The 12,264-nt window shown below is 46.4% G+C and overlaps 1 protein-coding gene across 4 annotated transcripts in view; it reads right to left on the bottom strand.

Moving 5' to 3' along the window:
- LOC110510956 (trafficking kinesin-binding protein 1) overlaps nt 1–12,264 on the bottom strand; it is a 93,458-nt gene that overhangs the window by 58,490 nt on the left and 22,704 nt on the right. For 2 of the 4 annotated variants that reach the window (XM_090221975.1, XM_090221941.1), the window contains exons 2-3: nt 11,068–11,112; nt 10,716–11,035 (exon numbers count right to left, since the gene is read on the bottom strand). The gene's annotated coding sequence lies outside the window, so the exon portion shown is untranslated. Of the gene's footprint in view, nt 1–10,715; nt 11,113–12,264 lie in introns of all 4 variants that reach the window. The other 2 variants (XM_090221977.1, XM_090221951.1) reach the window with 1 other exon arrangement.

Here is a 12,264-nt window from a genome sequence, read left to right as displayed (position 1 = left end):
AGCCCCCTCCATTACCCTGGCTATGGTTGTAATAAGCCCCCTCCATTACCCTGGCTATGGTTGTAATAAGCCCCCTCCATAACACTGGCTATGGTTGTAATAAGTCCCCTCCATTACCCTGGCTATGGTTGTAATAAGCCCCCTCCATTACCCTGGCTATGGTTGTAATAAGCCCCCTACATTACACTGGCTATGGTTGTAATAAGCCCCCTCCATTTCCCTGGCTATGGTTGTAATAAGCCCCCTACATTACACTGGCTATGGTTGTAATAAGCCCCCTACATTACACTGGCTATGGTTGGAATTCATGTGGTCTTGCCAAGAGGCTGGGTCTGGCACAGATCCACCAGACAGATGACACTGCTCAACGGCTCCTGATGCCATGGCAACTGTGCTGTAGTGTGTCTTTGTCTGTCCCAGAGGAAAAGCAGAACTTGGTGAACAGTGCAGGGCCTCAGTCCATTCCATTCAGCTGGCCTGACCACTGCTCACTGGACTAATGGAAAAGCTCTGGCTGACTCCAACTGTTTTGTCTATCCACAAACGGTTCCCATGGATACATCAGGCTGTGGGAATATCTGTGGTGTGTGGCGAAAACTGCATATCTGACAGAAAGAGAAGCCGAACAATCTCAGCTAACCCGGAACTAAAGTCTTGTGTAACTGGTCAGCTGCTATGTTAACGTAGTCTGCCCACGAGAGAGTATAGCAACAATGGCATGTGGACACACTGACACTGACAGACTTAATGACAAACAAAGTCCACCAAGCCAGAAATCAACACTCACACAGCCCCCTGACATGAACTTTGGGTTCAGTTCACATGGTAAATTGTAATATTTAAAGTATCGTAAGTCCAACACTACGATATAGCATCCGTTAACTACTAACAGTACTGCATATACTGTATGTGTTAATGACTTAAACTTCCTATCTATATCTTGTGGGCAGTAATATAGTAGCAGTATTTGCATGATATTTTTACCTCAGTGTGCATCTCAATAAGACATATCTGTATCAATAAAATAGCCTTCTACTGACATTACTGGAGAAGATTACAATTGGATACACATGTTGAACAAAATTCAGATTTACCCATATTTTCCCAGTGGGAAAAGGATGCACACTGGTGTGACGTATCATCCTGCATGATATTGTTGAGGTACTTCCAGACTACTTGATTAGCTAGATGAGCACTAATGTTATTTTGAGAACAGCACAAGATGAGCCCTAAACATTGTAAACATCCCATGACCTTTAGTAACATCATAATCATGTGATGTGCTTATATATGTCTGTCTTTGAAAGATGTCTCTCTGAGAAAAGATCATGTTTTGCCACAAGACGTAGTTACAGTACATCTCTGTTCACTACAACCTTACTGAACCCAACCTACCACAGTCTGGGTACCTACTGTAGTTACAGTACATCTCTGTTCACTATAACCTTACTGAACACACCCTACAACAGCCTGGGTACCTACTGTAGTTACAGTACATCTCCTCTGTTCACTACAACCTTACTGAACCCAACCTACCACAGCCTGGGTACCTACTGTAGTTACAGTACATCTCTGTTCACTACAACCTTACTGAACACACCTTACCACAGTCTGGGTACCTACTGTAGTTACAGTACATCTGTTCACTACAACCTTACTGAACCCAACCTACCACAGTCTGGGTACCTACTGTAGTTACAGTACATCTCTGTTCACTACAACCTTACTGAACCCAACCTACCACAGTCTGGGTACCTACTGTAGTTACTGAACCCAACCTACCACAGCCTGGGTACCTACTGTAGTTACAGTACATCTCCTCTGTTCACTACAACCTTACTGAACCCAACCTACCACAGCCTGGGTACCTACTGTAGTTACAGTACATCTCTGTTCACTACAACCTTACTGAACACACCCTACCACAGTCTGGGTACCTACTGTAGTTACAGTACATCTGTTCACTACAACCTTACTGAACCCAACCTACCACAGTCTGGGTACCTACTGTAGTTACAGTACATCTCTGTTCACTACAACCTTACTGAACCCAACCTACCACAGTCTGGGTACCTACTGTAGTTACTGAACCCAACCTACCACAGCCTGGGTACCTACTGTAGTTACAGTACATCTCTGTTCACTACAACCTTACTGAACCCACCCCACCACAGTCTGGGTACCTACTGTAGTTACAGTACATCTCTGTTCACTACAACCTTACTGAACCCAACCTACCACAGTCTGGGTACCTACTGTAGTTACTGAACCCAACCTACCACAGCCTGGGTACCTACTGTAGTTACAGTACATCTCTGTTCACTACAACCTTACTGAACCCAACCTACCACAGTCTGGGTACCTACTGTAGTTACAGTACATCTCTGTTCACTACAACCTTACTGAACCCAACCTACCACAGTCTGGGTACCTACTGTAGTTACAGTACATCTCTGTTCACTACAACCTTACTGAACCCAACCTACCACAGCCTGGGTGCCTACTGTAGTTACAGTACATCTGTTCACTACAACCTTACTGAACCCACCCTACCACAGTCTGGGTACCTACTGTAGTTACAGTACATCTGTTCACTACAACCTTACTGAACCCACCCTACCACAGCCTGGGTGCCTACTGTAGTTACTGAACCCAACCTACCACAGCCTGGGTGCCTACTGTAGTTACTGAACCCAACCTACCACAGCCTGGGTGCCTACTGTAGTTACTGAACCCAACCTACCACAGCCTGGGTGCCTACAGTAGTTACTGAACCCAACCTACCACAGTCTGGGTACCTACTGTAGTTACAGTACATCTATGTTCACTACAACCTTACTGAACCCAACCTACCACAGCCTGGGTACCTACTGTAGTTACAGTACATCTCTGTTCACTACAACCTTACTGAACCCAACCTACCACAGTCTGGGTACCTACTGTAGTTACAGTACATCTCTGTTCACTACAACCTTACTGAACCCAACCTACCACAGTCTGGGTACCTACTGTAGTTACAGTACATCTCTGTTCACTACAACCTTACTGAACCCAACCTACCACAGTCTGGGTACCTACTGTAGTTACAGTACATCTCTGTTCACTACAACCTTACTGAACCCACCCTACCACAGTCTGGGTACCTACTGTAGTTACAGTACATCTGTTCACTACAACCTTACTGAACCCACCCTACCACAGTCTGGGTACCTACTGTAGTTACAGTACATCTCTGTTCACTACAACCTTACTGAACCCAACCTACCACAGCCTGGGTACCTACTGTAGTTACAGTACATCTCTGTTCACTACAACCTTACTGAACCCAACCTACCACAGCCTGGGTACCTACTGTAGTTACAGTACATCTCTGTTCACTACAACCTTACTGAACCCAACCTACCACAGTCTGGGTACCTACTGTAGTTACTGAACCCAACCTACCACAGTCTGGGTACCTACTGTAGTTACAGTACATCTGTTCACTACAACCTTACTGAACCCAACCTACCACAGCCTGGGTACCTACTGTAGTTACAGTACATCTGTTCACTACAACCTTACTGAACCCAACCTACCACAGCCTGGGTACCTACTGTAGTTACAGTACATCTCTGTTCACTACAACCTTACTGAACCCAACCTACCACAGTCTGGGTACCTACTGTAGTTACTGAACCCAACCTACCACAGTCTGGGTACCTACTGTAGTTACAGTACATCTCTGTTCACTACAACCTTACTGAACCCAACCTACCACAGTCTGGGTACCTACTGTAGTTACTGAACCCAACCTACCACAGCCTGGGTACCTACTGTAGTTACTGAACCCAACCTACCACAGTCTGGGTACCTACTGTAGTTACTGAACCCAACCTACCACAGTCTGGGTACCTACTGTAGTTACAGTACATCTCTGTTCACTACAACCTTACTGAACCCAACCTACCACAGCCTGGGTACCTACTGTAGTTACAGTACATCTGTTCACTACAACCTTACTGAACCCAACCTACCACAGCCTGGGTACCTACTGTAGTTACAGTACATCTCTGTTCACTACAACCTTACTGAACCCAACCTACCACAGTCTGGGTACCTACTGTAGTTACTGAACCCAACCTACCACAGTCTGGGTACCTACTGTAGTTACAGTACATCTCTGTTCACTACAACCTTACTGAACCCAACCTACCACAGTCTGGGTACCTACTGTAGTTACAGTACATCTGTTCACTACAACCTTACTGAACCCAACCTACCACAGCCTGGGTACCTACTGTAGTTACTGAACCCAACCTACCACAGCCTGGGTACCTAGTGTAGTTACAGTACATCTGTTCACTACAACCTTACTGAACCCAACCTACCACAGTCTGGGTACCTACTGTAGTTACAGTACATCTCTGTTCACTACAACCTTACTGAACCCAACCTACCACAGTCTGGGTACCTACTGTAGTTACAGTACATCTGTTCACTACAACCTTACTGAACCCAACCTACCACAGTCTGGGTACCTACTGTAGTTACAGTACATCTGTTCACTACAACCTTACTGAACCCAACCTACCACAGTCTGGGTACCTACTGTAGTTACAGTACATCTCTGTTCACTACAACCTTACTGAACCCAACCTACCACAGTCTGGGTACCTACTGTAGTTACAGTACATCTCCTCTGTTCACTACAACCTTACTGAACCCAACCTACCACAGTCTGGGTACCTACTGTAGTTACAGAACATCTCCTCTGTTCACTACAACCTTACTGAACCCAACCTACCACAGTCTGGGTACCTACTGTAGTTACTGAACCCAACCTACCACAGTCTGGGTACCTACTGTAGTTACAGTACATCTCTGTTCACTACAACCTTACTGAACCCAACCTACCACAGCCTGGGTGCCTACTGTAGTTACTGAACCCAACCTACCACAGTCTGGGTACCTACTGTAGTTACAGTACATCTCTGTTCACTACAACCTTACTGAACCCAACCTACCACAGCCTGGGTACCTACTGTAGTTACAGTACATCTGTTCACTACAACCTTACTGAACCCAACCTACCACAGCCTGGGTACCTACTGTAGTTACAGTACATCTCTGTTCACTACAACCTTACTGAACCCAACCCACCACAGCCTGGGTACCTACTGTAGTTACAGTACATCTCTGTTCACTACAACCTTACTGAACCCAACCTACCACAGTCTGGGTACCTACTGTAGTTACAGTACATCTCTGTTCACTACAACCTTACTGAACCCAACCTACCACAGCCTGGGTACCTACTGTAGTTACAGTACATCTCTGTTCACTACAACCTTACTGAACCCAACCTACCACAGCCTGGGTACCTACTGTAGTTACAGTACATCTCTGTTCACTACAACCTTACTGAACCCAACCTACCACAGTCTGGGTACCTACTGTAGTTACTGAACCCAACCTACCACAGTCTGGGTACCTACTGTAGTTACAGTACATCTGTTCACTACAACCTTACTGAACCCAACCTACCACAGCCTGGGTACCTACTGTAGTTACAGTACATCTGTTCACTACAACCTTACTGAACCCAACCTACCACAGCCTGGGTACCTACTGTAGTTACAGTACATCTCTGTTCACTACAACCTTACTGAACCCAACCTACCACAGTCTGGGTACCTACTGTAGTTACTGAACCCAACCTACCACAGTCTGGGTACCTACTGTAGTTACAGTACATCTCTGTTCACTACAACCTTACTGAACCCAACCTACCACAGTCTGGGTACCTACTGTAGTTACTGAACCCAACCTACCACAGCCTGGGTACCTACTGTAGTTACTGAACCCAACCTACCACAGTCTGGGTACCTACTGTAGTTACTGAACCCAACCTACCACAGTCTGGGTACCTACTGTAGTTACAGTACATCTCTGTTCACTACAACCTTACTGAACCCAACCTACCACAGCCTGGGTACCTACTGTAGTTACAGTACATCTGTTCACTACAACCTTACTGAACCCAACCTACCACAGCCTGGGTACCTACTGTAGTTACAGTACATCTCTGTTCACTACAACCTTACTGAACCCAACCTACCACAGTCTGGGTACCTACTGTAGTTACTGAACCCAACCTACCACAGTCTGGGTACCTACTGTAGTTACAGTACATCTCTGTTCACTACAACCTTACTGAACCCAACCTACCACAGTCTGGGTACCTACTGTAGTTACAGTACATCTGTTCACTACAACCTTACTGAACCCAACCTACCACAGCCTGGGTACCTACTGTAGTTACTGAACCCAACCTACCACAGCCTGGGTACCTAGTGTAGTTACAGTACATCTGTTCACTACAACCTTACTGAACCCAACCTACCACAGTCTGGGTACCTACTGTAGTTACAGTACATCTCTGTTCACTACAACCTTACTGAACCCAACCTACCACAGTCTGGGTACCTACTGTAGTTACAGTACATCTGTTCACTACAACCTTACTGAACCCAACCTACCACAGTCTGGGTACCTACTGTAGTTACAGTACATCTGTTCACTACAACCTTACTGAACCCAACCTACCACAGTCTGGGTACCTACTGTAGTTACAGTACATCTCTGTTCACTACAACCTTACTGAACCCAACCTACCACAGTCTGGGTACCTACTGTAGTTACAGTACATCTCCTCTGTTCACTACAACCTTACTGAACCCAACCTACCACAGTCTGGGTACCTACTGTAGTTACAGAACATCTCCTCTGTTCACTACAACCTTACTGAACCCAACCTACCACAGTCTGGGTACCTACTGTAGTTACTGAACCCAACCTACCACAGTCTGGGTACCTACTGTAGTTACAGTACATCTCTGTTCACTACAACCTTACTGAACCCAACCTACCACAGCCTGGGTGCCTACTGTAGTTACTGAACCCAACCTACCACAGTCTGGGTACCTACTGTAGTTACAGTACATCTCTGTTCACTACAACCTTACTGAACCCAACCTACCACAGCCTGGGTACCTACTGTAGTTACAGTACATCTGTTCACTACAACCTTACTGAACCCAACCTACCACAGCCTGGGTACCTACTGTAGTTACAGTACATCTCTGTTCACTACAACCTTACTGAACCCAACCCACCACAGCCTGGGTACCTACTGTAGTTACAGTACATCTCTGTTCACTACAACCTTACTGAACCCAACCTACCACAGTCTGGGTACCTACTGTAGTTACAGTACATCTCTGTTCACTACAACCTTACTGAACCCAACCTACCACAGCCTGGGTACCTACTGTAGTTACAGTACATCTCTGTTCACTACAACCTACCACAGTCTGGGTACCTACTGTAGTTACAGTACATCTCTGTTCACTACAACCTTACTGAACCCAACCTACCACAGTCTGGGTACCTACTGTAGTTACAGTACATCTCTGTTCACTACAACCTTACTGAACCCAACCTACCACAGCCTGGGTACCTACTGTAGTTGCTGAACCCAACCTACCACAGCCTGGGTACCTACTGTAGTTACTGAACCCAACCTACCACAGTCTGGGTACCTACTGTAGTTACTGAACCCAACCTACCACAGTCTGGGTACCTACTGTAGTTACTGAACCCAACCTACCACAGTCTGGGTACCTACTGTAGTTACAGTACATCTCTGTTCACTACAACCTTACTGAACCCAACCTACCACAGCCTGGGTACCTACTGTAGTTACAGTACATCTCTGTTCACTACAACCTTACTGAACCCAACCTACCACAGCCTGGGTACCTACTGTAGTTACAGTACATCTGTTCACTACAACCTTACTGAACCCAACCTACCACAGTCTGGGTACCTACTGTAGTTACTGAACCCAACCTACCACAGCCTGGGTACCTACTGTAGTTACTGAACCCAACCTACCACAGCCTGGGCACCTACTGTAGTTACTGAACCCAACCTACCACAGCCTGGGTACCTACTGTAGTTACTGAACCCAACCTACCAGAGTCTGGGTACCTACTGTAGTTACTGAACCCAACCTACCACAGTCTACCTACTGTAGTTACTGAACCCAACCTACCACAGTCTGGGTACCTACTGTAGTTACTGAACCCAACCTACCACAGCCTGGGTATGTACTACATTGCCCAGCAGCATGATATCAGACAGCCTAGTTAGTCTCCGATGCCCTGGCTTCACTCAGGAGATGGAAGCCCGAGACAGAGGCTAAAACAGTCTAATGAATGGATATTAACCCTGTGTGTGGTTCGTCACCAAACCCCATTCATGTTACTTAATACTCTACATCACCACACTGAAGCATGGCAAATCCATGGCTCCAATGGCAACCACTGGGACACATGGGGAGCAGGGAAACGGTTGTGGAGGCTTCAGAACGGACTGAGGGTGAATCCCAAATGGAACCATGTGGGACACAGTGGGAGAGACGGGTTTGGGAGTGAACAAAGGAGGGTTCAGTAACATCCACTGGCGTATGTTGCTATTACAACCGGAAGAATACAGCACTGTACCAATAAATTCAATCAGCATGGTATGAAACTAAGTAAAAAGAGACAGAATTATAGGACATAAGATTCTTTTTGGATAAGCCTTACTACAATAAAGGGGAATATAATCCACCCTGTAGTGAATCCCAAATTAAAAACGTCCATCTCCTCAGATAATCAACTGGCCTGGCATTGAGACTGTCTGTCTGATGAGGAACAGAACAACGGAAGGGATAGTTACCCTTCGATGCTGATCTTGGGTCAGTTTTGTATTTTCCCAAATAATGGTTAAGGTTAGCATTGGGGGAAGGGAAGTTGATCCTAGATCTGTACCTAGGGGAAACGTCACCCTACAACCGAACAGAACAATGCCAGGACACTAACCCCACCAGGGGGCAGCACTGAACCACAGCAGCACAGCTCTCAGTCCTTTAATGCCATTGAGCTGCTTCCTGTACTCATAAGGGTAAGGGTCCTACCCCAGAAAAAAGACTACATGTTGCCATTCATTCATCAGCATAGAGGTAAAGGGCACAACAGACATTGTTTTAGAAAGAGAGGGTCCAGATTGTCTAGCCCGGCTGATTTGTAGGGGTCCAGATTTTGTAGCTCTTTCAGAACATCAGCTATCTGGATTTGGGTGAGTTTGTAATGGGAAAAAAAAATCTGTGTGGTCATTGAACAAGTTTTGGATACAGCATAGCACCTCCCTGTTTCACTCCGTTTCAAAGTGTTTCTTCTCTACTGAACAGGACCCAGCAGAATGATGAGAAATGCAGTCCCACTGCCCCCTGGGAGTTTGCTGAGGGAACACGGAGGGTGTGTCCCAAATATCACCCTATTCAATGTACTTATTTTCATCAAGGCCCATATGCCTCTGGTCAAAAGTAGTGCACTATATAGGGAATAGGGTGCCATTTGGGATTCACACTGAGCAAGCAGCATAATCTGGTCGCCTATCTGGCCTCATGACAGGAAGTGACAGTCAGTGGCAGGTCACAATAGAGTTTGGTTTCTCATTCTCACCACATCGCCCTCACTACGGCCGGTTAAGCAGCCCCTCCCCCCAGCATTTCCTGGGTTACAGCCTAGTCCCAAATAACATCCTATTCTCTATATAGTGCACTACTTCTGACCCTATGGACCCTGGTCAAAAGTAGTGCACTATAAAGGGAATAGTGTGCCATTTGTGACGGAGACCCTCTGTAATTCCCTCCTGAGATGTGTTTGAATCAATAAGAATGTCATTTTAAAGTACTCAGCAGAAGCCACAATAATGCAGCCGTACGTTAGATGAAACTGTCATCACAGTGAATTGTGACATTCATTTCCCATGGGCTCTGCTTGTCAATACTGGTACTGTTCAACAGAAATGCTGATGAAACACCACCCAGAGCATATGATTTTGCCCACTGTGATCCTAAAATTCAATGGTTCTATATGTAGTTCTATGATTTGACAAAGCAAGGCCATAACAAAGTGAGATGGGTACAGGCACATAGTAAGGCGCAGGAGTATGGTGTGGTTGGGTTTGTTGTGGTGAACGAGCGGATCTCTCCAGTGACTCGGACAGATGTGTTGTGTGGGTTCGTTCCCCTGATACCCACACAAAGGGACTGCTGGGTTCGTTCCCCTGATACCCACACAAAGGGACTGCTGGGTTGGTTCCCCTGATACCCACACAAAGGGACTGCTGGGTTGCATTGCTCTGCTCAGTGAAGCGCTGTGCTCTGCGAGGCTGTGCTATCTGCTGGGCACGATCCCTGCCAGTCCCCTGGGACTGAAACACTGACGCCACAACTTTATTCTTACATCTTGAGAAGCCACTTTTTATTTCTATTCACAGACAGAAGCATTGAGAGGGTTTACATTCACTTGTTTGCCTTCCAGCTGCATTATACCTGTCAATAGCAGGCTTCAGTGTAACGGATGCTGCCCTCTCTCTCGCTCGCTCTCTCTCTCTCTTCCTGCAGTGTAATTTATCCAGACCATACATCCCAAATGGAACCCTATTCCCTATATAGTGTACTACTTTTGACCAGGGCCCTATGCCATCAGTGAAATCCATAAACAATGCAGTGGAGGCTGTTTATGGCTTTCAGTTACACTGAATTCAAGACAAGTCAGAGCCATTTTCTGTCAATCAGAATTGGATTTAGTCTCCTACTGTCAGGGCTGTGCTGCACGTACCAGTGATGGTCCCGGCATCTCTGTAGACGGTGGTGACGTCATCGGGGGGCGCGACCTCACTCACATACTGCTCTTCGCGGGGGCCGTGCACGCTGGGGTAGTCTGGCTGTGGATTGGAGGGTTCCCTGTGGGGAGGGGCGGAGGTGGAGGCAGAGGTGTTGTGGTGCGAAGCTGCGGTGTCCAGCTTGCTGGATGAGATTCACAGGAGAGCAGTATGTGCCATGGGCAGGGCCAGCAGCGGGCAGAGGGCGTCAGGCGGAGAAAGAGAAGCAGCAGCAGCTATACACCCTGGACCACACCGCACCCGACTACACCACCACCTGACTACACCACCACCCGACTACACCACCACCTGACGACACCACCACCAGACCAGATCACTTCCTGTAGACGGAACCTGGGAGGAGAGAAGAGAAACATGAATTGGGTTGCCAGGCAAATTCAAAAGGACCCACAGGACAGACGTTTAAATAATCAATAGGAAAGCAGGTCAGGTCACAGCAGGTCACTGTATCCCCTGGTTCAGGAGGGAAAATAACCAGCCTCTATTGTGGCTCTGTTCAGAAACAACCTCTCAGTTCGAGGAACTTCATGTACAAGTGCCTAGGTGTTAGGGCCTATAGGGGCTAGGAGTTATGGACTAGGGCTTGTTTATGGAACGGGGCCATGTAAGACGGGTAGCAGTCAGCAGGATGTACTATGGGAGGGGTGACGGACGGAAGGACCCGTTTTCAACTCAGAACATAAATGTTGGTGGGCCTCAACTTTCTCTTTCACTGTCTGGTGCTTGCAGAAGTCCGTTTGAGTATTTATAGCCCTATCAAACCACCTGGGAGACTGGTAAGACATATCAACAACAGAAAAGGCGTTGATGTCCTTTTCACACTTCAGAAGAAGTTACAAGACTGATATTAAGCTGTGAGAATGTCAAGATAAAGTGGGACAGTAAAATAAAAAAAAACAATTTCTATTCATCTTAGGATGCAGTGATGCAGAGAAGATTTTCAACCTCCCTGTCCCAGTTTTGCTAGTACTGAGAAACAGAACATCAACAGTGTGAAATTAGAAAATACTTCATGAAATGTAGGAAATGATTATAAACTTAAAGCCACGTTGTGAAGAAGGTAACATGTCTGTTAGTCTTAAGGCGTCAGCATGCTTCAGTTCGGCTGGTAGCTAGCCACCACATCTAAGATGTTGGGTGCAGTATTTCTCAATAAAAAAATGTGCATGAAAACTAGTCGTCTCTCGTTGAACGACAACATATACTTTATTGAAGAATCCTTACAGTTGACCAATCATGGACGAAGGGACATGCACGTCGGCTCCTGAACTTTGTCTGGCCTTGAGAAAAAATGTTGTGTGCCCAAACAACGAACAAAACCCTTACCCAGGTCCACAACTAACAAAACCCTTACCCAGGTCCACAACTAACAAAACCCTTACCCAGGTCCACAACTAACAAAACCCTTACCCAGGTCCACAACTAACAAAACCCTTACCCAGGTCCACAACTAACAAAACCCTTACCCAAGTCCACAACTAACAA

The sequence above is a fragment of the Oncorhynchus mykiss genome, chromosome 3, assembly GCF_057628025.1.
Source record: "Oncorhynchus mykiss isolate SJ-2025 chromosome 3, ASM5762802v1, whole genome shotgun sequence".
Classification (NCBI taxonomy): Eukaryota; Metazoa; Chordata; class Actinopteri; order Salmoniformes; family Salmonidae; genus Oncorhynchus; species Oncorhynchus mykiss.
The sequence above is the reverse complement of the archived record's forward strand: the minus strand, read 5'-3'. Positions and strand labels throughout refer to the sequence as shown.